Here is a 23,414-nt window from a genome sequence, read left to right on the forward strand (position 1 = left end):
AGAGAAGTTTGGCTAGCTGTCATTAGCCATGTGTCAAAATGACTGAAGACTCTTATATTTGCACATGACATTTATGTGATTCATTCTTTCTGTTCTTGCAGGGTTTTTTTTTTTTTTGCACTCTTTTTGCAATGATTTGCATACATTATTTTATTTTCCATGTGAATAATGTACTTAAAGGATTTCCATCTGTAGATAACTACTAAAATCTGCCACAGGATCAGATCCATAACAGGGTGAATCTCTGAGCTTTCTGAGCTCTAAAATGATATTGAAAATGTTACTAGCGACACTAGTACTGCTACTATACTGCTACCATCTTTGCACTAGTTCCAATTAATCTTCCAAGTGAATCCTAAATCATTTCCATCTCCAGATATATGCAAAAATTAGATTATTATTACTGGGATTAGATTATTTTTTAACTGCTGAAATCTATCCCCAGATGAACTGCACAAAACATAAAATGATTACTCTTGTGAAAAGGAAGTATACTTAAGAGCATTAAAAGTAAGTTCAAATTAGTTAAAGAATACTAAAAGTACATTATCAAATTAATGTACTTTATGGAAATACACATTAAATATATAGGGGTTGGACAATGAAACTAAAACCCCTCTCATTTTAGTGTGGGAGGTTTCATGGCTAAATTGGAGCAGCCTGGCGGCCAATCTTCATTAATTGCACATTGCACCAGTAAAAGCGTGAACAGTGTTAAGCTTCAATTAGCAGGGTAAGAGCACAGTTTTGCTCAAAATATTGCAATGCACACAACTTTATGGGTGACATAACAGAGTTCAAAAGAGGACAAATTGTTGGTGCACGTCTTGCTGGAGCACGGTATCCAGGGTAATGTCAGCATACCACCAAGAAGGACCAACCACATCCAAAAGGATTAACTGTAAGAGCCACGGTATCCAGGGTAATGTCAGCATACCACCAAGAAGGACCAACCACATCCAAAAGGATTAACTGTGGACGCTGTAAGAGGAAGCTGTCTGAAAGGGATGTTCGGGTGCTAACCCGGATTGCATCCAAAAACATAAAACCACGGTTGCTCAAATCACAGCAGAATTCAATGCGCACCTCAACTCTCCTGTTTCCACCAGAACTGTCCGTCGCCACAATAAATTATTGCGGTCTAAAACCAGGTGTTTCAGTTTCATTGTCCAACCCCTGTACTTTCTGTGTATTTCCATAAAATGTATTTTTAAGTAATATGCTTTAAACATTACTTTAGCACTTTAGTGTTGTTGTTTTTAAATAATGTAGTTCAAGTGTACTTAAAATTATGTTTAAAAACACAACTTTTTATAAAATTTATACGAAAAAGTTATACGCACTCAAAAGCGCAACTTATTGCTTTTATGTTGTATGTAAATATAGCTTATTTACAATTGAAATATACTTCAGTTGCTATAAGTTTTTCTACAATAGTACAATTAGTATGTATTTAAATACATATTAATTTAATGTTAAAAGTATGTACTTTTCTACGTTAAGTATACTTTTCTTTCCCAAAGATTCCTTACTAAGATTCCTAGCTTTTCTGAATTCTCTCTTTCTCTCTCTCTCTCTCTCTCTCTCTCTCTCTCTCTCTCTCTCTCTCTCTGTATATATGTTGAGTTATTTTGAGGGCACTGCAAATGTACACTGTTATATATATATATATATATATATATATATATATATAAAACAGTGTACATTTGCAGTGCCCTCAAAATAACTCAACACACAGCCAATAATGACTTAACCTCTAGCAACAAGTTGTGTACACCCTTAAATGAGGATGCCCCATAGATACTCAATAGGGTTTAGGTCTGGAGACATGCTGTTATGCTATGGCCTTAATCTATATGTGGTTATGTCTTTAATTAATGAAAATTCAATGCATTTACCTGCCTCCATGCATTGCAGTGCCAACAAAAAAAAGAGAATAAGATCTTGCCTAGTGAAATTTATGTAATATATCTCATTACCAGACTGTCTCCCAAAATATTTTGAAATTTTTCAACTCATTTCTAGACAATTTTTACTAACACTGTAGAAAATGATCATGTGGAGAAACGTCTTCATGCAGAGGCAGTTAATTATGCTTTGTTTAAGTAAGAACATTTTGTAAGGGGTTGAGTAATCTTACAGTATTCTTAAAACAATCACATAATGAGAAATATTATATTAATTGGCCACGTTTAAGACGCCTCTCCTTGTCAAGGCTTTTTTTTTTCAGCAGTGTGAGGCATGAGGGGGAGTGAATCTGCACTCAGCAGAAAGCTGTGCTGGGTATTTTTCACATTGCTTTGCATGCACTGCAGCCAAGGGCCCTTTTAATGGTGCTGTGATGAGGTGGAGAGCGGGGTGCTCGTTAAGGAGCCCGTAGGGCGTACGTCCTAGCGCGTGTATGGGAGTTGGCTGAGACCCCCAGGGGGTGAGATAATCACTGCTGTTATTAATCACATGAGCTGGCTGGTCAGTGTGTGTGTGTGTGTGTGTGTGTAGAGATGGGGTTGGGTGTGTGTGAGGAGTGTGTGGGGAATAAAGAGAGTATAAAATCGCTATTCGCTATGCTGTTTGTTCTCACACTCTGCAGGGCTTAAAGTGCTATTCAGAAGAGTTACCTGGAACAATAAATGATTAACTTTAAAGCCCAACTTTACCTTAATAATGTACTGCAATCAGTTTCCCTACCTTTTCTGAAATCACACTCTAAAAGTGCACTATTCCAGCTGGACGATAAGCAGAAAGATGTGGATTGATATCGCAGAAAAAGCAGAAATTGTTTTAAAATATACTCTTATTTTAAAAGTACGTCAAAATCTGCACCCCCCTCATAAAAAGCATCCCCTCTCGGGCGCACGTTTCTAATTAAAGTGAGCTAAAGCAATTATACCCGCTTTTATCAGAAAGACAGTGCGTACATGCTGCCAAGAAGGGGTGCTTTTCATAGTGGGGGAACAGATTTAGGCACTGCTATGGTGCCAAATTCAGCACCCCAGCCAGGAAAAGCACCTCCTCTTGGGAGAGGCTGCAGGTGATGATTCTTTTTCCTTATTTTTTTTATAAGAGAGCATAGCTTAGAAAAGTGTCTTGGTATTTCCATTTTATAAGTAAAGTTAAAGACACGATAATGTGCGTGCACGCCTCGGAGAGGGGGTGCCTATCCTAGCGGGGGGGGCTAAATTTGGCAAATCTCTATGAAACGTAAAGTTACATTATTTTTATAAAAAGGAAACCATCGTAAGAAGTGCTTTCATGAAACAGAGTGAAGAAAATGTAAGTATACAACAGAATTGACATGCCAATACATAAGAATATTACTACTACTACTACTACTACTAATATAATAATAACCAAATCTGTTGTTATATCATATATATATATATATATATATATATATATATATATATATATATATATATATATATATATATATATATATATATAATTAGGGCATTGCACACATAATTTTTTCTAACAACAGTAAATGTAATGTGGAGTAACGTGTTTAGAATGTAAAGGGACCCTTAGTTGGATTAAACTAATAATAAATAGAAGTGCAGAAAAAAAATCATTTTGTTTATTTGTGATTAACTGTAATTCAGCAAATGTTGTTCTAAGTCACTATGTAGTTCAGTTTGTGGGAATGATCGTGACCGGCGGTGTCTGGCTAGAGTTGTCCGTGCATTCAAAGAAGCGACTCTGTAGAAATGACATGATACTCATTCAATGCAGAAAGCCCAACTCACCCACATATCCCAGAGGACAGTGCAGTTTTGTTTAGCGTTCATGCGGCATGCAAAACGTCATGGCACATAATGAATCATTTCTTTGTAAAAAAAAAAAAAAGGGAAAAAAACATAATTTACCATTACCAGAAAATTCTAAAAAGCTTCTAAAAGAAGCATGTTTCCAAATCTAATTGGATAAAGGTGAACATTTCACCAGTGTTCTGGGTAAACAGTGTTTTACCACCAGTCTTTTAGAATTAGAACTCAAAGACACAAAAAAGTATAAGTGCAACATCAACAAAAAAAAAAACTAAATTGTTCTGTTCAGCTCAGTAAGACTGCAAACTTTGTCATTTGGCTTTTAATTCTCAAAAACAAACAATGAAAATGAACTATTTTTCATACCAAATTATCCCTGCTCCCCATTTGCAACTGGCCTGATATTCACAGTAACACAGCCAATTATTTTTATTCTTTTTTAAAGTGTAGAATGAAGTATAATTAGTTATATGATTGCTAATTAGCTAAAGGAAAAGACTGCTCGGTCGAGTAAGTGGTTTTAGTATTTTTCACACCCACTGTGTGCTTGTTTTTTTTTTTTATGTCTGCATATAAACACAATATCTGCTACAGTTTTCTCTTTTTAGATTGTTTGCATAATACTAGCTGTTTTGTAGCCCCGAGTGCATTTGGCCGAAGCTTTTTTAAAGTGTGAGAGAGACCGTTATCATGGTCTGGTGCACTGTGGGGCACACAGCTCCCTGCCAAATCCAAATGGAATGTAGACGTATTTATGTAATTAATGCATTTATTTATTTATTTATTTATTTATTTATTTATTTATTTATTTATTCTTTTTTTTTATTTGGGTTGTTTTATATTAAAATAATCAGAGATTCAATGTAGGATGCCTCAATGCTATATACTGTACTATATACAGTATTGTAGTTTCCAAAACATTGCTAAGGCTATAATAGGTTTAGGTAAGCAGAGGACATTATTACTTGAAGTCAACCTCACATACAGTTTCAGACCTAACAATTATTAATATACCACTTCTACAGTACCTTCTTTATGCTTACTTGGAGATGACACTGCTTTGGAACAGTCTGACTTAAGTAATAAAAAATATTTAAAAAAAAATCAATACTAGTTGCATTAGCCTTAGCTAAAAAAATAAATAATTGAATAAACTGGAAATCAAAACAAAACATTACAAGATCACAGTGGTTAAATCTCTTAACAAACAACATCTCATTAGAAAAATGAGAAAAAAAACATTTTTCAAAGACTTAACACAATCAGCAGCTGTTCAGCAACATTTTAACCCCATCATGAAATCCTTTAGCATTATAAGTGAACTGATGCTACATATGTTTAGCTAAAACGAAACACAGAAACATAGAAATGTGTTTATATGTCCTCCTTTGAGAACAATGCATTATTATTGAGTGAAATTAAGTTTTAAACCTCCCACGAAGGGTAATGGTGACAGGCTAGCAAAAAAAAAAAAATCACATACAGTAGTTCACATTTAACCATTAGGCTCACCCAGATTTAACAACAGTTTGAACTGTGAATTTGCATTTGTTCAAATCCAACACCAGCAGCACACCTGAGTTAACTTAGTTCTTGATTCAAATCTAGAATTAATAATAGATTCCCCAAGGAGAGCTTTTTAAAACAAACTGTGCTGCTTTGCTTTTATTCTAACATAATTTTTTTTGTTAGTTTGTTTGCTTCTTTGTTTTTTTATTATACAATCCTGTGCTGCATGAATAACTATCTTTTTTTTTCACTACATTCATCATCAAAAATCTGGCGATGTACCTGGTAATTTAGGAATAAATCTGCACTGATGGGTGTGGTGGTCTGGAAGTGAGGTGTGTTCAGGTACATTTCTGGTGTGTTGCTATTGTTGCAGTGGAAAACACAGGAGCTCCACTGACTGAAATAAACCTAGACAACAGTCAGTCGTCAGAGTCCATTTCTATAGGTGCGCAAACATGACTTTTACCTCAACATTAAACAGAATAAAGAATAAAATAACATTGCTGTTCGTTTAAATGAGCTGCTGGTGTAACACTCAGGTCAGTATCGTCTGCTGAGATGTACAAAGCGCCGCACTGTTAAGATACGAATGTGCCAAAGTCAAAGCTCACCTGCCTCTTAGATTGAATGACAGCTAGCACACAGATTGGTTTATTTCGAGCCACACAAGGCGTATTATTTGCACCTTAATGATACCAAAGACACACTGACACGCCCTTAATCCAGCTGCATGATCTGCAATTGACCGTTGCACTATAGATCGCTAAAATCCCTAAAATAGGGCCAGATCAGTACTGCACTGTATATATACATAATATTGGCCCAGTATATACTAGTATTGGCCCAGTGTTTTATTTCAGAGAACTGCACAGTACTGTATAGTTACTTGTAACTGTATTTCCAATACAGTTAGCATTCTTGCTTTGTTACCAGAGTGTTCTTTGTTATCACTGTGCACCGTGCAATCTGTCTGACCTCCTGCAAAGAATCCTCCTGCACTCTCTCTGCGTGAGGAAAAAGTGCTGTTTGCAGGGAAATTCACAGCCGCTTTGTAAAATCACTAAAGCAGGGCTAGTGGACTTTAGCGACGGTGCGCTTCTCAGCGGCTCCTTTGAGCCGCGAGAGCTGCTTCAGAGCGGCTATTTTAAGTACGGACTAATTACTGTAGACTGATTCGATTTATTTAGTGGCAGCTCACTAAATTCCGTTTACTGTAGAAACCTCCCGTTTCCCTGGTAGCCTGTTGGTTCTCCGAGACGCTCTGTTGTTCCTCTCTGTTGTTCCTCTCTGTTTGTCCGTGCTTCAGATGAAATCCATGAATTTATAAACATGCCATCGTGCATTCTGTTGTGTTGTTGTGCTGTTATTATTAAGCATGTATTCTCTTTATGCCTCTGATGTAGGCAAATAATGCTGGGATCTTCTTCACGTGAATGACAAAACAGAGATTAGTCGCTGTTGGCCCGAACGGGACGCTCTCGGAAATGTCTCACGTGAAAAAAGACACGCGTTAATGAAGGTCTTGGACAATAGAGAACAAATTATTTTGCTCCTCTTCCTTTTGTCTTCTCGTGCACGCTGTAATTCTCGGCACTGTGCATCTTTATGATGCGTTTTTTTTTTTTTCCCGTTCCTTCCCCTCCCTTCTTTTATCATTCAAATGGTGAAAGTGGCCTGCTGGGAGCAAGTGAGAAAAGCCCACACTCCCTCTGCCGCGATGACGCTCCTTTTTCAAAGCGCTTTTTCGCTTCCTCACCAACTCATTAGTTTAATTAAGTAATTAGCGAGTGAGGTGGCGTGCTAGCTGGCGATGCCTCAAAGGCCTGATTGTTGTGCTTTTGTATCTGGAGGGTATGGCAGAGGGGCAGAGAAACTTGCTGTCAGATTTGGTACAGAGGAGAAAAGTGCTGCAGCATCGCAGTGGAAGTGAGTCATGCTTTGTATATATTCAGCCTCTGGTTAGAGAACCTCCGTACTCGGGCCTACACGTGCCAAATCAACTCCTCTTCAGAGAGTTCAGAGAGGCGCGGGATTAAATCACCTACCTCACACTCATTCAGTCCATGTAATGGTTGTGCTCACTCTAGTAAGTGAGCCCTCTGGACCAGATAGTAAACAGACCAGGACAAGTGCAGGACAATAGACCTCAAAGCAGGTAAAGCAGGTTACTTTGTGTGTAGTTACTGATGTAGATTAGATACCCACAGACAGCAGATTTACAATATACAAAAAAAGCCATATTAATAAAGTAGGTACAGTAAAACATACCTTCCAAGGGGTTAATAACTATTTGCACATGTTAGTCTGAAAAAAATATTGATGATAAGAATTTAATCCTGAATTTAACCTGTTGTAAGCTAGAGCCAAAACAAATCAAATTTACAACTGGTGTTGTCACAAAGCAGCTTTACAGAAACATGATTAGAGGACAAAGAATCAGGCAAAACATTAAACATAGAAAATACAGAATACAGAACCCCCCAGTGAAAAACTCCCTCAGAGCTGCAGGAGGAAGAAACCTTGGGAGGACCAAGACTCCCATTTAAGGGGGGACCATCCTACCACTGGTCAAACAGCTTTTAAATTAATTTAAAAAGTCTTTATACATCCACATAGGTTTTATATATTCAGGAGTATAGCAGCACCACTAATAGAAGCAGTTAGAGTTCATGTAAGCTTGGATGTAATCTGTAGTGGAGAGTAAGATGGATGATGAGCAGCTAATCTGTGGTGGGTGATGGAGAAGAAGAGCTGACTTCAGAAACAGTCTGGCCGGACAGAGAACATGAGAGCCTGGTGGTACCGTATGTATCGCACGATAAGGAGCACCGGATTATAAGGTGCACTATCAATGAACGTTTATTTTCTGGATTTTTCTGTTTTCACACATAAGATGCACCGGATTATAATCGCATTACGCGACACTAGTAAGGAACAGGGGTGTTGCCATGTTTTCTCTTCTAATTCATCAAAGCTAAGCTAAAGCTAAGCTAAGTTAATAAACAAAACTGTAATGAGTGCAGATTTCTCTCCTGAAAACTGTTTATTTGTGTGAGTAAAGCACTTCCATTTATTTACAGTAAATTTAGATTTCCAGATTTCCACTACGGCTAGCAGCGGTTAGCGGCTAATGCTGCCAAACAGTGCTACACTGAGGAACCCTGAAGGCTCCGGTAATAGTTTCCTGTGCTTTTTCTGTTATATTGTGTTTAAAGTGTATTTAACCCTTGGATGCACAACATATGCACACCCCCTCTAATGCTCAACGTGGGCCCAAATTGTATATAAAACTTCATGTATGGCTGAGTGTTTCTATTCAAAAAGTAAGAAAAGTAAAAATAAAATGGGATAAAAAAAGGATGTACATTGATCAAAAACAAGTTAATTAAGGAACACCTTAAATTATGAATGACTGAATTAATTTATTGCTAAGATATATCATAAAAACACTCAGCCACACATGAAGTCACATGTTGCGCATAAGAGGGGTAGTGATACAAAATGGGCTTTTATTCAAAAGGTTAAAAAGGATAAAATAAAATAAGGATGTACTATAATCAAAAACAAGTTACTTAAGGAATACCTTGAATACTGAATGGTTAAATTAATTTATTGCAAAGAAATAGAAAATTAAAACTCAACCAGGTCACTTTTGACCCATGTTGCCTCATGATTTATCAGTATTACATTCCTACCAGTGATGTTGTGAAAGGTGATCAGGCAGCTGTGTTAGAGGCCTAAAAACAGGCCCTGACTCTCAGTAATTTATACTGTAGCCACTGCAAGTGTCAAACACACAGAACAAAGAAGACGAGCTGAAAAAAGAAGAGGGATGAAAAGGTAGCCTCTGCTATTCAGCATAATGTGAAGACAAGGAAATTTCTGTATTACGTTAGACAAGTGAAATAAGCGCGCGCGCGAGAGAGAGAAAGACGGAAAGAGGGAGAGAAAGCGTGCGAGAGAAAGCGCATCATGGTGATAAACGATGTGGAGGAAGCAGCGCTGTGTCTGAGCTTTGAATGGTAATCATGAAAGTCATAAGAGGAAGAATAAAACTGTGGTTTCATGTCACTGCACTGATTTATGAATCCTAGAGCACAGGTGGCAGGACGGCTTGGAGTGGAGAAATTCTCTCTCTCTCTCTCTCTCTCTCTCTCTTTCTCTCTTTTCCTCTCACACACACACACTCTCATGCCGGAGATTTACATTCATGGCTTACCCACAGTCCAGCTTCAGTAGGTTTTCCAATAAAAGTTTATGAGAACAGACTTTGACTCTTAAGAGTCCTCAGCCTGCTGTCAGGGACTGGTTATTATAATCACAAATAATTATTTTACGAGTCAAATTGAACAGAATATATTTCAGTTACTTGGACCGTGCAAACAGGGCAATAAAAGAAACTCTGATGGTGGCAATCATTGCAGTAATATACCTTTTAATATGTTTTATTGCAAGTAGTTTTGTCCATGCTGGAAACACAAAAGCAAAAAAAATATATATATATATTGTCTGGTCATGAGTTCCTTGCTTCCTTGGTCTTCATGATGCTGCTTTTCACTAGTGTTCCCTAACAAACCACCTAGGCCTTTACAGAATAGATGTATTTATACTGAGAATATATGTTTCTTATTATGGCAATTTATTGCACTGGATTTTATTTAGGGGTTTCAAAATAAAGGGTAAAGGCTTGAATACTTTCGCACGTCACACTTTTTATATGAACTCTAACTAGGAATTTTCTAACTGCTTCCACTGCTAATCTGGCTATTCACCTGGATATATTAGACCTTTGTTGATATTTAACGACTTTTAACATTTATTTATAAGTTGTCTGACCAAAGGAGGATGGGTCCCCCCCCCTTACATATGTAGTCGGTGTGATTGAGGGCTAGTATGTGGTGAGTTACGTCACTGATTATAGCAGCACCAAGCAAGGCATTAGAAAAAGACAGCTGTGGTCCTGCAGGCACATATATACACACCAGAGACTGTAAAAAAAAGATGGACGTCGTGTCGCCGTTCTCTTTCTTTTTTTTTTTTTCTTTTTTGATATTGAATGTTTGCTCTGGAAGATTGTTTCTACAGTTTATGATTTATAAGTCAATGTTATATTGCTGTAATAGGTTTCTTAGGGTACATTGCTGTTTCATGACTTTATAATGTTAATGCCTTACAGTGTTGTACATTTGAAGTTTTCAATAAAAAAAAAAGGATAATGATCAGGTAGTGTCCGAATTCACTCCTGTTTCACCACTACTTGAAACAGTGAACTAAATAGTGTCTCCCTACATAGCACAACACTAATGAGGGAGTAGGGAACCGCTTTCGGTCACAGCCCCTGTCTATGGTACACACCTGTTGGGGTCCTAAACAGGTAGAGCTGTGGTGGCTAAGCTAGCACAACTGGCAGCGTGGGCTGGAGACGCTTCTGTGAGCCGGGGGATTGAGGTTGAGATTGGCTGTTTGCACTTTATTTTAACTACATGCCTGAAGGTAATTAAGGTGGGTCTGTTTTAACTAGTGAGGCGACGTGAGTGTGCCAAAAATAGCAACGCTGTGCGTGATATGAGCGGTAGGCTGGGTTTTATCCTAGATATTGTGGGTTTTTAGTCGTGTTTTCATGTCTGTTGGGGGTAATTTTCACTCTGTCTGTTTGATAGCTCTTGGCTAAGCAGTACATCCATCTCTGCTGGTCCTGACTAACTTTAAGTGCATTTTTATCAGCTATGTTTAAACTTTTGCACTTTCTAAAAGCTCTAATCCAGCCAAGTGGTTGTATTTTTAAGCAATATGGCCATACTATGGGAGGGAGCTGGGGTACGTTAACTACCAGCTTGTGTTGTTTTAGCTTTCTGAGTTAATTCTATGCCTGTAATGGTGTTTAGAAGTCCCTTGAAGTACTGTTTAGCTTTAGTTGCTAACTATACCCCTCAAAGTTACTTTACTAGCCTTTAGAACATTTATTTAGGGGTATAAAGTATCGTTATGCACTAAAAAGAATACTTGATGGGTTTTATATTGTCTCTAACTATGTGTATTTTAATCGAGGCTTAAAAAGGCTAAACTGCTAGTGGTATGTTTCTCTCTCTCTCTGTATTTGTGAAAAAATAATTCAGAATTTGCACAGCTGTTTTAATGTCATGAATGTAATGTTTCTTTTGTATTTTTATATAGAGCCACAGCTTCAGTGGTTGCCAGCTGCTGTTTTCTGGTTGTGTGTTTTGTTTTGTTTTGTTTATTCTACCACAACAAACCTTTATGGTATTGTGTTTTTTTTTTAATGGTAAACTAACTGTGTCCCAGTTCTGAGCTATTGGGTCAAATTATTGTTTTGATAAAATTAGTTTAGATTAAGATTTAGATGCCAATTTAGATTATTATTATTATTATTATTATTATTATTATTATTATTATTATTATTATTATTATTATTATTATTATTATATAATTTTTTCTATCACTATAGCTGCCATTGTGGCTGGGATTGGGGGACTAGGAATCAACCATATTTGCTAAGCTGTGTTCACGAGGTAGTGTGATTTTTGAAGTGTTTTGCATTTTTTAAGGTTGTTTGCAGTGATTTAAATCACTTATATCAAACCCACCTCTTGAAATATGATATTGTAAATTTGATGAATCAAACCAATGACTGATCATAGACTAATCTAAAACTGCTGTGAAAAAAAAAAAAAGGAAATCGAGAATCGAATCGAACCGTGACCCTAAAATCGGAAATAAAATCGAATCGAGGATTTAGAGAATCGTGACACCTCTACTGAATAATATATCGTCTTTTTTATGTGCAGTGGAGTTGAAAATGGATAATGTTTTGCTTGATCTGTGTGAATGTGTGTGTGTATATATAGACATTATTACAGTAATACAGAAGGATAATAATACAAGGTTTAGAATAATTGTGCTTGTAATTTTATGTTTATGTTCCTCTTTTTTCTAGAAATAATGTAATAATACAAAATCACACCAGTCATATTCTTGTAAGATTGATTTAAAGGTTGTTTTTAAATTAAAGGTTGGTAACAGTGTGTAGTGAATAATATACAGTCTTTTTTTATGTGCAGTACATGCTGTGGCATTAAAATAAAAAAAATAAATAAAAAAATAAACATATAAATAAATAAAAATCGCACAAAGCACAATGCACACAGCTCTATGTGTGGAGGCTGCAGACCTCACACCGCGTCAAACACCCGCCTACCATCGACTGTTCACAGCCCCGGCACCGGCTGAACAAAAGCCGCTCCAGATCCAGCCCTTTATTTATTTATTTATTTTCTTTTCTTTATGCAAAATCAAGCTCCAGACCCGGCTTCACCTGTCCAGCTCCATCAAATCAAATTAAACAGCTGTTCCTTTTTTTTGTCATCCAGCCTTCAAAGTTCTCCGTTTCCCAGCAGGTTTCATCTCGTATCAATAGTGAACGCTCACCATACGCCATTCACACATGCAGAAAAAAACGCTGGTGAAACGGCTCCCTGGGTGGCTGTTTCTGCTCTGGCTCAGGTTGTAACGGATGTGTTTCCGGACCGATGCTAAGTTCTAGCACTGCAGTGCAGCTATGTTGATGAAGATAATTGTTAGTTAATTTTGCATGTGCTACTTATCATTACAGGTAATTGGCCCCTTTTCTCTGCGGAAGCTGTGAATAAAGCCAATAAGATTCATTAGATCGGAGTGGTGCTGGTTAATGTTAATGCAGCGCTCTGTTATAAACGCTCTGCTTCCAAAGAGCAGCAAAGTGCTGAAACTGGCACAGCAACAGTCGCTTACATTCTAATAAATGCAGTACGATTAATGTGATTGCATTGCTTGATAACAAATAGCCAGGCATTAATGCTCCTTAAAAAAAAACACAATGCACTAATTAAATTTACTCGTTGAATCATCTTAATCCAAGTTAATTAAAATCAGCACAACGTTCAATTGGTCTCACATGCAAAGCACGAAACCTTTTACATTATTACTTCTTTCACAGGTCTTCTGATTGATTTGGGACATTTATCAATTGATAAACTACTTTACAGAAACAATGAAATCATTCATTGCAACTTTTAAGGAAACGGCAACAAGTGTAGACTTTTATTTCTAATTTTGTGTTTCTGTGCTTCTGAAAGCGGACTACAAGTGCAGCCAGGCAGTCAGTATCTTTTATCGGTTAGGATGTATTGCTAAACATTAGGGGTGTGACGAGATCTCGTGTCACAAGATCTCGCGAGATTAAAACGGACGATATTTCTCGTCAGGCTTAAACCTGTCTTGCGGGGCAAAAAAACAGTTAAGTGTGGACTTTTTAAGAGGGATCTGGCAACCCAGTAGCGATAGCGATAGAGTATGATGGCTGAGCAGTGAGAGCAGCTCAGAGCAGAAGACCAACAAGACACAAACCATATGTAAATACTGTAAGTAAATCCTACAAGTGACTGTTTCATAGGCAGCTGTACTAATCCCTTAGCTCTGTCTCTGTTTGCACTTCAAGCATAGTCTTAATATGACTGGTTATGGTTATGCATAGTTAAATTACAAGAGATTTCGGAGAAAAAAAAAACACAAACCATAGTCTTAATATTACTGGTTGTGGTTTGCACTTATTGTTTGCACTATATAAGTCCTAGAAAAGTTTTATTTTTATTTTTTATTCTTCTTCTTATTTCTATTTCTTATAGAATCAATGTGTGAGAGAAACCAGTCTGTTAATTGTGTGTTATATGATTTTGTCAAATAAAACTCTAGTTTTCAAGCCATTTTTCATTTTTGACGTTTTCTTTAAAAGTTCATTTTTAAATCTCATCTCGTCTCTTTCTTGTGAACCCAATATCGTGTCTCATCTCGTCTCGTGATATTAGTGTCTCATCACACCCCTACTAAATATATTGTTAAGAAAAACAACAACCTGAATTCCTTATAGTAACTGGTTGGTTACATATTATTTTGTTAGAGAAAGGTACTACAAATCAAGCAATCCCTTAACAGCAACGAACATTGAACAAACATTAGTAAAATAAACGTTTTTGGTTGCATTACATATTTTTAAGGTTGATGTTGGAAAAACTTATTACACTTTAATTGTTTAAAATAGTACAAAAGTCCTAACTAACTTGTGCAACTAAAATGGAACTATTTTAAATATAATATAATAAATATAATAATATAAGTGACATTTAAAAATACTGCTTAATGTATTTAACCCCATATTTTGAATATATGTTTTACATTAAAATTATAACACATTTAATGAGTATTACATCTGTATCACTATTATACACCAGGTACTGTATATCAGGGAGTACAAATATGCTTCTTGTTCTTGTCCTTTGTAAGTAGTACACTTCTAGTATATTTCGTTGGGTATAAAAATATATTTTAATATACTGTACTACAATTTTTAGCGTTACAAATTTACTTTAAAATGAATTTATTTTCTAAAAAGTTACATAATACATTTTAAGTACTTTAAGTGATTTATTCTGTAACAGTTTTTAACACAGTTTGCTAAAAAATTTAATTATACAAAAGTATATTTGGAAACAATTGTTTTAGAAGTATATTGAATTATAAAATATACATTAAACTAAAAGTGTACCTCGTAGAAGTCTATTTTTTTAAAAAGTGATCAAAGTTCTTCAAACTTTCAAAGATGGGAAGAAAGCATAATATTAATGTAATTAATATTAAAATTAATTAATGTAATCACTGTTAAATATAAAAAACACTTATCTTCATTTTCATCGATTTTTAGTTTACTAAATAATTTAAACAGACAAACTGTCCCTTACACTGTGCCAAAATTGGACCTCCAATAGAACCTCTTCAAAATGACCCAAAATAAACTCTTTTTACATTGACTTCCATTGAAAGTTTACAAGGTTTTTTCTCTCTCCTGTAAAGTTGCTGTTTTGGAGATAAGTGTTTTTCATTGGACAGTGAGGATATATATTTTAGTAAGTACATGAATCTCAATATTTCTCAATATGTTTTAATGTACAATTAAGTATAGATTTTTTTTTTCACCAGGGAATCAATTTACATACTGCTGTGCCATGTTAGTGTACAAGTACATTAGCCTTGTAAACATAAAGAAGCTCATTTTAGCCGATCAAAACAGCTGATATTTGATTTTTAGAGTAAAAATTGCCTTTTTATTGGCTAAACTACCACTTTAAGCTTCTTAATTGTAATCTTTCTTGCGAAGCCTAACTCTGTAGTCATCCTGTAACAATTATTCTCAGTATAATTGACAGATTCAGTGGCCAAACTTGCCTCCCCCAAGCTTGAGCCGTCTATCACCCACAATTTCTCCACCACCTCCAATGTGGCGCTGACCCTGATTCACTCGGCCGCTGTTCTATTCCAGCAGGCACCTGCAGATACCCTGCCCGTCGGCCATAATGCTGCGTCTGAACAAATTTGAACAAGCTGAAAACACCTGGTCTGTGGACGATGCCAGCTGAAAGGAGGAGAGAAATCCCTCTATTTCTTGCAGTGACATGTCTGGGCATGCTGTTGCTACACTGATGCTGTGCTTCGCTTTGCTTTGCTTTGCTGTCTTTGCGACTAAATTGGCGTCGCGTTTCCTGCGATGCTTACAGGAACCTAATGAAGGTTTTGTTTTTGTTTGTTTTTTTTTTCTCCTCCGTTGGTGTCGGTAGAAAAAAAAAAATATATATATATATTAAATTGTTCCTAACACGACGCCAAGCAATGGGATTATCCATACTGCGACTCTGAGCAGTCACTTTCTCCATCACCATCTGTTCTCAGTTTGAGATTTTTTTCTTATTTAATGAGTGAAAATCTCTGGAATAGAAGCTTGTGGTGTTAGAGGGATCGTGCTAAGTAATAAATGTGTGATTATAATATAGGGTGGCTTTTTGGCTCAGTTCCTTAGTATTATATATATATATATATATATATATATATATATTTTTTTTTTTTTTTACACATAACCTGCATAGGACGTGTAGATTTTCTGTGCATGTCGTTGCTCTTCTTGGAAGCAATTAGTAGCACTCTGTAGCTGGTAAATTAGCTGTGTAAATGCTGTAAGTGTCTGCACTCTTAATCACATACATTTACACTACACTGCCGTAGACCCACTAGAAGTGGAACATAATTGTTGCGTAAACGACTATTTCCAAACCCTTTCCCTTCATTCTTAAAGTGACAGTCTGTATGTTTTGGGTTAGAGATTTAGACATGTCTCTGGTGAGAATATGTGTAATTAAACCATGCATTCAAAAAATACTTTTATTATTTATTTTATTTTTTTCTTTATTTTAAATCACATATTAATATGACAGCAGTTTTTTTTTTTTACGTTACAGCATTGTGGATTACATTACTATGTGATTCAGCTTTTACATTTGTATACAACAGTCAAAGTCAAAAAAAGAAAATAAGAAAAAAAAAAAAGAAAAATTTAGAACAATCAAATCTTAAATGGAACATGGGCAAAAAACTACTTTTATTATTTTTTTTGTTCTTTATTTTAAATCAAATGAATAAGACAGGTTACATTACATCATTGTGGATTACATTACTATGTGATTCAGCTTTTAAATTTGTATACAACAGTCAGTCAAGAAAAAAAAAAGAAAGAAAAATGAGAACAATCAAATCTTAAATAGAACATGGGGGAAAAGGTACTTTTAATACATGCATTGTGGTGCAGTCTCCTTTCAAATCAGATGAATCTGGTGATTTTAGTAATGACTAAAATATCATATCGCATATAGCTATCTCTATTTATTTCAGTTCTAATTCAGTGTACATTTGGTTTTATGGGACTTAAGTAAGCAGATAAAGACTACTGTGTGTATGCTGATTGTTGGCTAAATTAGCCTTGTAAACATAAAGAAGCAAGTTTCAGCTAACCAAAGAAAAAAAGAGACCAGCTTGCTAGCTCTCTTCATTTCAGTTCTAATTCAGTGGTTCTTTGGTTTAATTGTGTGTAAATAAGCAGATAAAGCCTGAGTTTGCTGTTCTGGTATCTCCATGTTCGCAGTAGCTCTTGTATCAGTGGTATGAGTAGGACGTGTTTTCTCAGGTAAGCAGCAAAAGCTAGTAAAGGAATGCTATCAGTGAGTATCAGTGTGTTTTTCTGTTTGTTTTGTATTGGAAAAACAAGCTAACAATTTCTGTTTATTGTTTAAATAAACAGTGTGAAAGACTACAGCAGCAGTAAACCCTAAAACCATACTCCACACTACTATTGTGGTTAAAATTTAGTGGGTTCAAATGCATTTTGAACCATTTGAATGATCTATTTGGCCACCACTACCCGTCACTCTCCTCATTATGCTTAATGTTCAGTAGGCAACTGAATAAAAAGGCACATTTTTACAAAGTGTTGCTTTAAGCATTGGTTTTTATATGTACTTGGAGAGTGGCAGTTTAATCAGATCTAAGAATATACATATATTATAGTATGCTGTTTCTAAGCTGCTGTTGTTCTGATAACTGCAGTAATCTGATTCTGAATGGATTTGATTATGAAGTGCATAGACTATAAATGCACTCCTCACTGTGATGTACTGGATTAAAGTTCTGTAGGTTGCGTGGGTGGTTATACTGTATGTATGTATGTATGTATGTATGTAAATACATTGGTTTTATGTGGCATCAGTGGGTTGTTTTCGTAGCTTATTTTCCATTTATTCCAAAATTCATTTCACGTTTCTGAATATAGGTAATGAAAAACATCAATTTTTCATGGGGTAGGGCCAGATAAAGTACTATTTTATTTTTTTTTATTTTTCTTCTGGAAAGAAAGGTTTTCCATTCAGAAGATATATGACATCAGCAGTGATAAACATCCTGGGCCTTGGTTCAGTTCCACCAGGAAAAGAAGGAAAGTGTTTTAATAGTGGCAGATTTTTCATTACATCTGAGTGCTTTAAACTGACTCGGCGCACAATCTTTCACGCTAATTATTTTCTTTATCAAATTGTGTGGGAGAGAGAGAGAGAGAGAGAGAGAGAGAGAGAGAGAGAGAGAGAGTGGAACAGCAGTAGATTCAGGGCTGCGGCGTGTCGGCGCAATTTACTCAAAGCACGCGAGTCGTCCCCGAGTCGACCGAGGGAGGAATTCCATTTAAAACACAAAACCCGAGAGGCAGACGAGCAGGAAACCTTTTCAGGACGCTCCCTCATCTGACACCATGCAGCCCCCTGAGACTAACAGGTGAATTACAGCCTGAGAATAACCGGCCATATTTCCCCACGGAACATCTATTGACACAGTTTGATGTCAAGCCTCTACCGTAATGAATTGACATTTGCTGCTGCTTGATTCTTCATTCTGTCTTAAAGCTCATTCACATGGGTATGTAATGGGTATCTGTTTATAAAGAAAAAAACGATCAGACTATAAGCACTGACGCACTGTATTATAAGACACACTATCAATGAATGTCTATTTTTTTGCGACAATAGTAATCTACACAGATTTCTTTCCAGAAGTCTATGAAACAGAATGTCATGATGACTTATAATGCACCCTAAATATATCTCCATATATCCAGGATTAAAGTAAAATAAACGATACTGGACAGATATAAGCTGTCTCTATTAGATATATAATAGAAAATGAAAACAGTGTGAAAAAAGTAGTACCCTGATGTAATAAGTGGGGGTGGGTGATAAGGCACAATATTTTTAGAGGATAATATCATTCACGACGTTCAAAAATGTTCGCAATATTTTATGCTAGTAAAATTTACGGATTGTAAGGCACATTTTAGGCGACACTAGTAAGGAACAAGGGTGTTGCGCAGCAGTCTAAACAGATTTCTCTCCTGAAAACGGTTTATTTGGACTTAGATTTCCAATATTTTTAACATTGTAGTTAGCAAGCCATGGATAGCAGCAGCGCTAGCCGCAGTTATCAACACTTGGCGCTAGTAAATGAGGAACCCTGAGTGTTCCGGTAAGCCAGGGCGCTATTAGCGAGTGTTTTGTCCCGCGTAGCTTGTTTTAACACAGTAAACATGCAGGCTACGCGGGACAAAACACTCGCTAATAGCGCCCTGGCTTACCGGAACACTTTCATACATAAGGTGCACCAGATTATTATAAGGCACATTTTAGGCGACACTAGTAAGGAACAAGGGTGTCGCACAGTAATCTAAACAGATTTATAATTAATTTTTAACATTGTAGTGAGTAGTATGGATAGCAGCAGATCAGGATCTGTTCATTGTTTAAATAGATGGTGTAAAAGACTACAGCAGCAGGAAAACTGCTGTTTATTGTTTTTGTGTTGTTGTTTTTCTTTTCTTCCACAACTGACAAAAAAAAAACTCAGCAACAAGATTAGTTTTAAGTAGTAATAGTAGTAGAAATGTAGCATCATTAATGATAATAGGCCTCACTACAGTCACGGTGTGAGTTTAGTCATCAGCCACCCAGCATTCACAAGGCAAATGGAGAGATAGATTTTGGATAAAGTAGTTTAAATTAAAATGTAGGTGAATTAAAGTAAATTAAAGTAATCAAAAATGCAAATACTTTGGTAATGATGCATTAAAAATCTATTTAAATATATTATTTACAGTACATTTACTTAATTGCTGTTCACCACTGTTTACCTTAGACTTGTCGAGAGTATCTTATGCAATGACTATTTCACTCGATATCACTTTAAAAAATAAGTGATTAAATACTTATACTGTAGCAATTGTGAGAATATTTATATATTTAGCATTTATATAAGGTGCATTATGTACTATTTATACATTTAAGATGTAAAAAAAGAAATGAGTGCATATTTACAGCCCTATTGATTTACAAGTCATAAAAAAAAATCATCAAAATCTTAATTTAATCAGTAAAATATTGCGAGGAAATCATATAGAAAACTCAGTATCAGGAATCAAATCAAATCGTGAATAGCGTGCATCGTTACACCCCTAATAGTACTAGTAGTAGTGGTAACAATAGTAGTAAAAGTAGTAGTACTAGTAGTTGTAGTATTAATGATAGTCGGTGAAATAGTCACAGTGTTATTATTATTATTATTATTATTATTATTATTATTATTATTATTATTATTATTATTATTATTATTATTATTATTATTATTATCAGTAGCATCATAAGTATTACTGGTAGTATCAATGGCTTGGAACCCTTATGTGATGCCTCTTTCATAAGGCAAACATGGTTTCTGTTTGTTTATATGTTTATTGATTAACACACATAGATGGTGGGAAAGACTACAGCAGCAGTAAAACTGTACTCAACACTGTTATTGTGTATAATCTGAGGATCACATGCATGTTCAACTATTTGGATGATCTGTTTGGACACCGTTATCCCTTACTTCCCTCGTTATGCTTCACATTCTGGAGGCGATGCTCTAAAAGGTACATTTTTACAAAGTGTAGCTTCTAAGCATTGGCTTTTATACAGGGAAACTGGCAGTTTGATCCCAGTGCAGCCACAGCTTTCCATGGCTGGAGGTCTAAGAGAGCGTAATTGGCCTCTCTCTCTCTTTCTCTCTATCTCTTGATGGGTCGAATGGACCGTCCTCTTCCCCCCATCACTCAGCACAGGGATAGCTAATTGACAGTTAGTGTTCTCCAAGCATGCTGAGCTGTACAATTAAGTTGTGTTAGTGATAGTTCGTAAAGTTGCTGTGCTTCTTCACATGGCAGCACATGCAAAGAGGAAATTCTTTATTTAAAAAAACACATGGTAGGTGAACTGGGTATTGTAATATGTGTGTGTATGGGTGTGTGTGGTGAAATCGGGCTCTGTTCAGTGGGTATTTCTGCCTTTATAGTCTAATGAGTCCGAGTAGGCCTGTGACCTACCATGACCCTGATCATGAGGAACCAGAGAAGCTGATTAAATTAATGTTTTAACATAATAATCGACTCAAGCAGAAGCAGAAGTAGCAGTAGCTACTGAAAAAAAATGTAATTCTGCATGATGTTCATTTATTGTTTAATAAAACAAATATACAGTACCAGCCAAAAGTTTGGACATACCTTAAATTCAGTGTTAAACTAATCAGAACATGTTTTATATTTTAGATGTTTCTAAATAGGCTCCTTTGGCTTAGATAGAGACAGCTTTGCGCATCTTGGCTGGGTTTTCTCAGTCAGCTTTATGAGGTAGAGTCACCTGGAATGATCAGCTTTCAGTTAACAGCTGTGCTGAACTTGTCAAGAGTTAATTACTTGAACTTCTTGCTTTTTTAATGTGTTTGAAAGCATCAGTTGTAAGAGTTTGTCAAGAGGTAGAGTTGTTATACAGTGAATAGCTCTATTTGAGTCATTTTTTAATCCGTATTATATTACAGTTAGTTCCAACCCTGCAATGTGATTGGCTGAGAGACGTTCTTTTGAGTGCCATTATCAGCCGGTAATGCACTGTAACCAAAGCTCTCCATGTATTACTCCACCACATACAGGTAACCTAGCAACGATTCAGTGCTTACAAGCCAAACAGCGCAGCTACAAATATAGCAGCAAAGGAACTGTTTTAATGTTTTAATATAATAATCAATGTATGACTAAAGCAGAAGTAGCAGTAGCTACTGAAAAATATGTAATCCTGTATGGGGTTTATTTGGTCTTTAATAGACCATATATACAGTACCAGTCAAAAGTTTGGACGCACATTAAATTCAGTGTTAAACAAATCAGAACAACAGCTGTGCTGAACTCATCAAGAGTTAATTATTTACCTTTTTGGGTTTTTTTGTGTTTGAGAACATTAGTTGTAAAGTTGTAAAGAGGTAGAGTTGGTATACAGTAAATAGTCCTATTTAAAGGAGAACTCTGGTGTAAAATGGATTTTTGGTGTGGTAAAACATGATAAAGAGTACTTACCTTTTAATGAATAGCACAACTCCGCTGTACAGTTTCAGAAAATAATAGAAATATATACATAGACTTAGCATAGCGTACGTGAGCTGAAGCTAGCGGTATGGGATGTAAACAGTGTTTTTTTTAATAAGCTTCTTGTGCACTTTTTATTAAGTTATTAATGCCTTGTTGTAAATGTCAGGGCTCTCCAGATTCTAGCAAGGTGTGGAGCTACTTTGAGCTGGATAATGATGGAAAAAGGCAATTTATCGGGGCAAATTATGCCCTGTGTCACCCAGTCTGAAGGGTGTTTGGACAAACTGTTAAAATGTCTGGATCTCAGAACGCTGTGGGAGAACGGAGGTGTGCTATTCATCAAAGGTAAGTACGTTTTAGTCCATTTAAAGTCCATTTTACACTGGAGTTCTCCTTTAAAAGTACATATAACTGATTAAGCTGCACTATTTACCTCCCACATCTGGCCAGCAGCACCGACAGCACTGCTGCTTTTTCTAAAGGTGCTCTAAATACCGCATGCAAATTTTTAACAAAGTGCACGTTTGTTGTGGTAAATGTTGTCGAGATCAAACACAGGCCATGCGTGTGTTTCCCTGTGTTACCTCGCTCTGTATTATCCCTGTGTGCGTCTCTCGTCCTGACCCTGCGTATTAATTAGCTTAAGCAGATGCTAATAATCCTCCTTTGGCTTTAAGCGCGCAGCGGATCAGAGCGGACGCTAACAGATGTTCTGGCCCTGATGTTCTGCTTTCGCCGCCGAGCGAGTTTAGCGTTCTTCCTCTTTGTGCTCCTGCGACTCCTGCGCGTTCGCATCTTGTCCGTCCGCTCATTTGTTCTAATTTGTCTCATCATTGGATCTCAGATGTCCCTGAGCAGAATTCATTATGCATAAACTATACAGATAGTAAAGAGCAGAGGCTGAGCCGCTGTGTTCGCGAGGTTGGAGATTGTAGAAGAACATTTGCTTTTGTTCATCTGAGACATTATTATTATTTTTGCTTTGCTGCATTTTAACCCCTACACTGTAAGCCTGGATAAGTTGAATTTGCTTAAAGAAATTGAGGAAACCGGTAGCCTTATAAAAGTTAAGTAATGGGTAATGAAAACTTAAGTTAGCATAACTTAGAAAATCAAGTTATTACAAATAAAAAAGGGGAAGTTGATTTAACTTTTTTATTTTTGTTATACTGTAAGACCAAATAAGTTGAGTTTACTTAACGTTTTTAAGGTCGGTTTGCTTAATGTTTTTAAGTAATGGGGAATGAAAACTTGAGTTAGCATAAAGTACA

General features: G+C 36.2%; 1 protein-coding gene across 2 annotated transcripts in view; it reads left to right on the forward strand.

Annotated features, from left to right (window-relative positions):
- The window catches only part of grid2 (glutamate receptor, ionotropic, delta 2), an 874,963-nt gene that overhangs the window by 385,466 nt on the left and 466,083 nt on the right, over window positions 1–23,414 (forward strand). The gene's annotated exons all lie outside the window — the stretch shown is intronic.

Source organism: Astyanax mexicanus, chromosome 12 (assembly GCF_023375975.1).
Source record: "Astyanax mexicanus isolate ESR-SI-001 chromosome 12, AstMex3_surface, whole genome shotgun sequence".
Taxonomy (NCBI): domain Eukaryota; kingdom Metazoa; phylum Chordata; class Actinopteri; order Characiformes; family Acestrorhamphidae; genus Astyanax; species Astyanax mexicanus.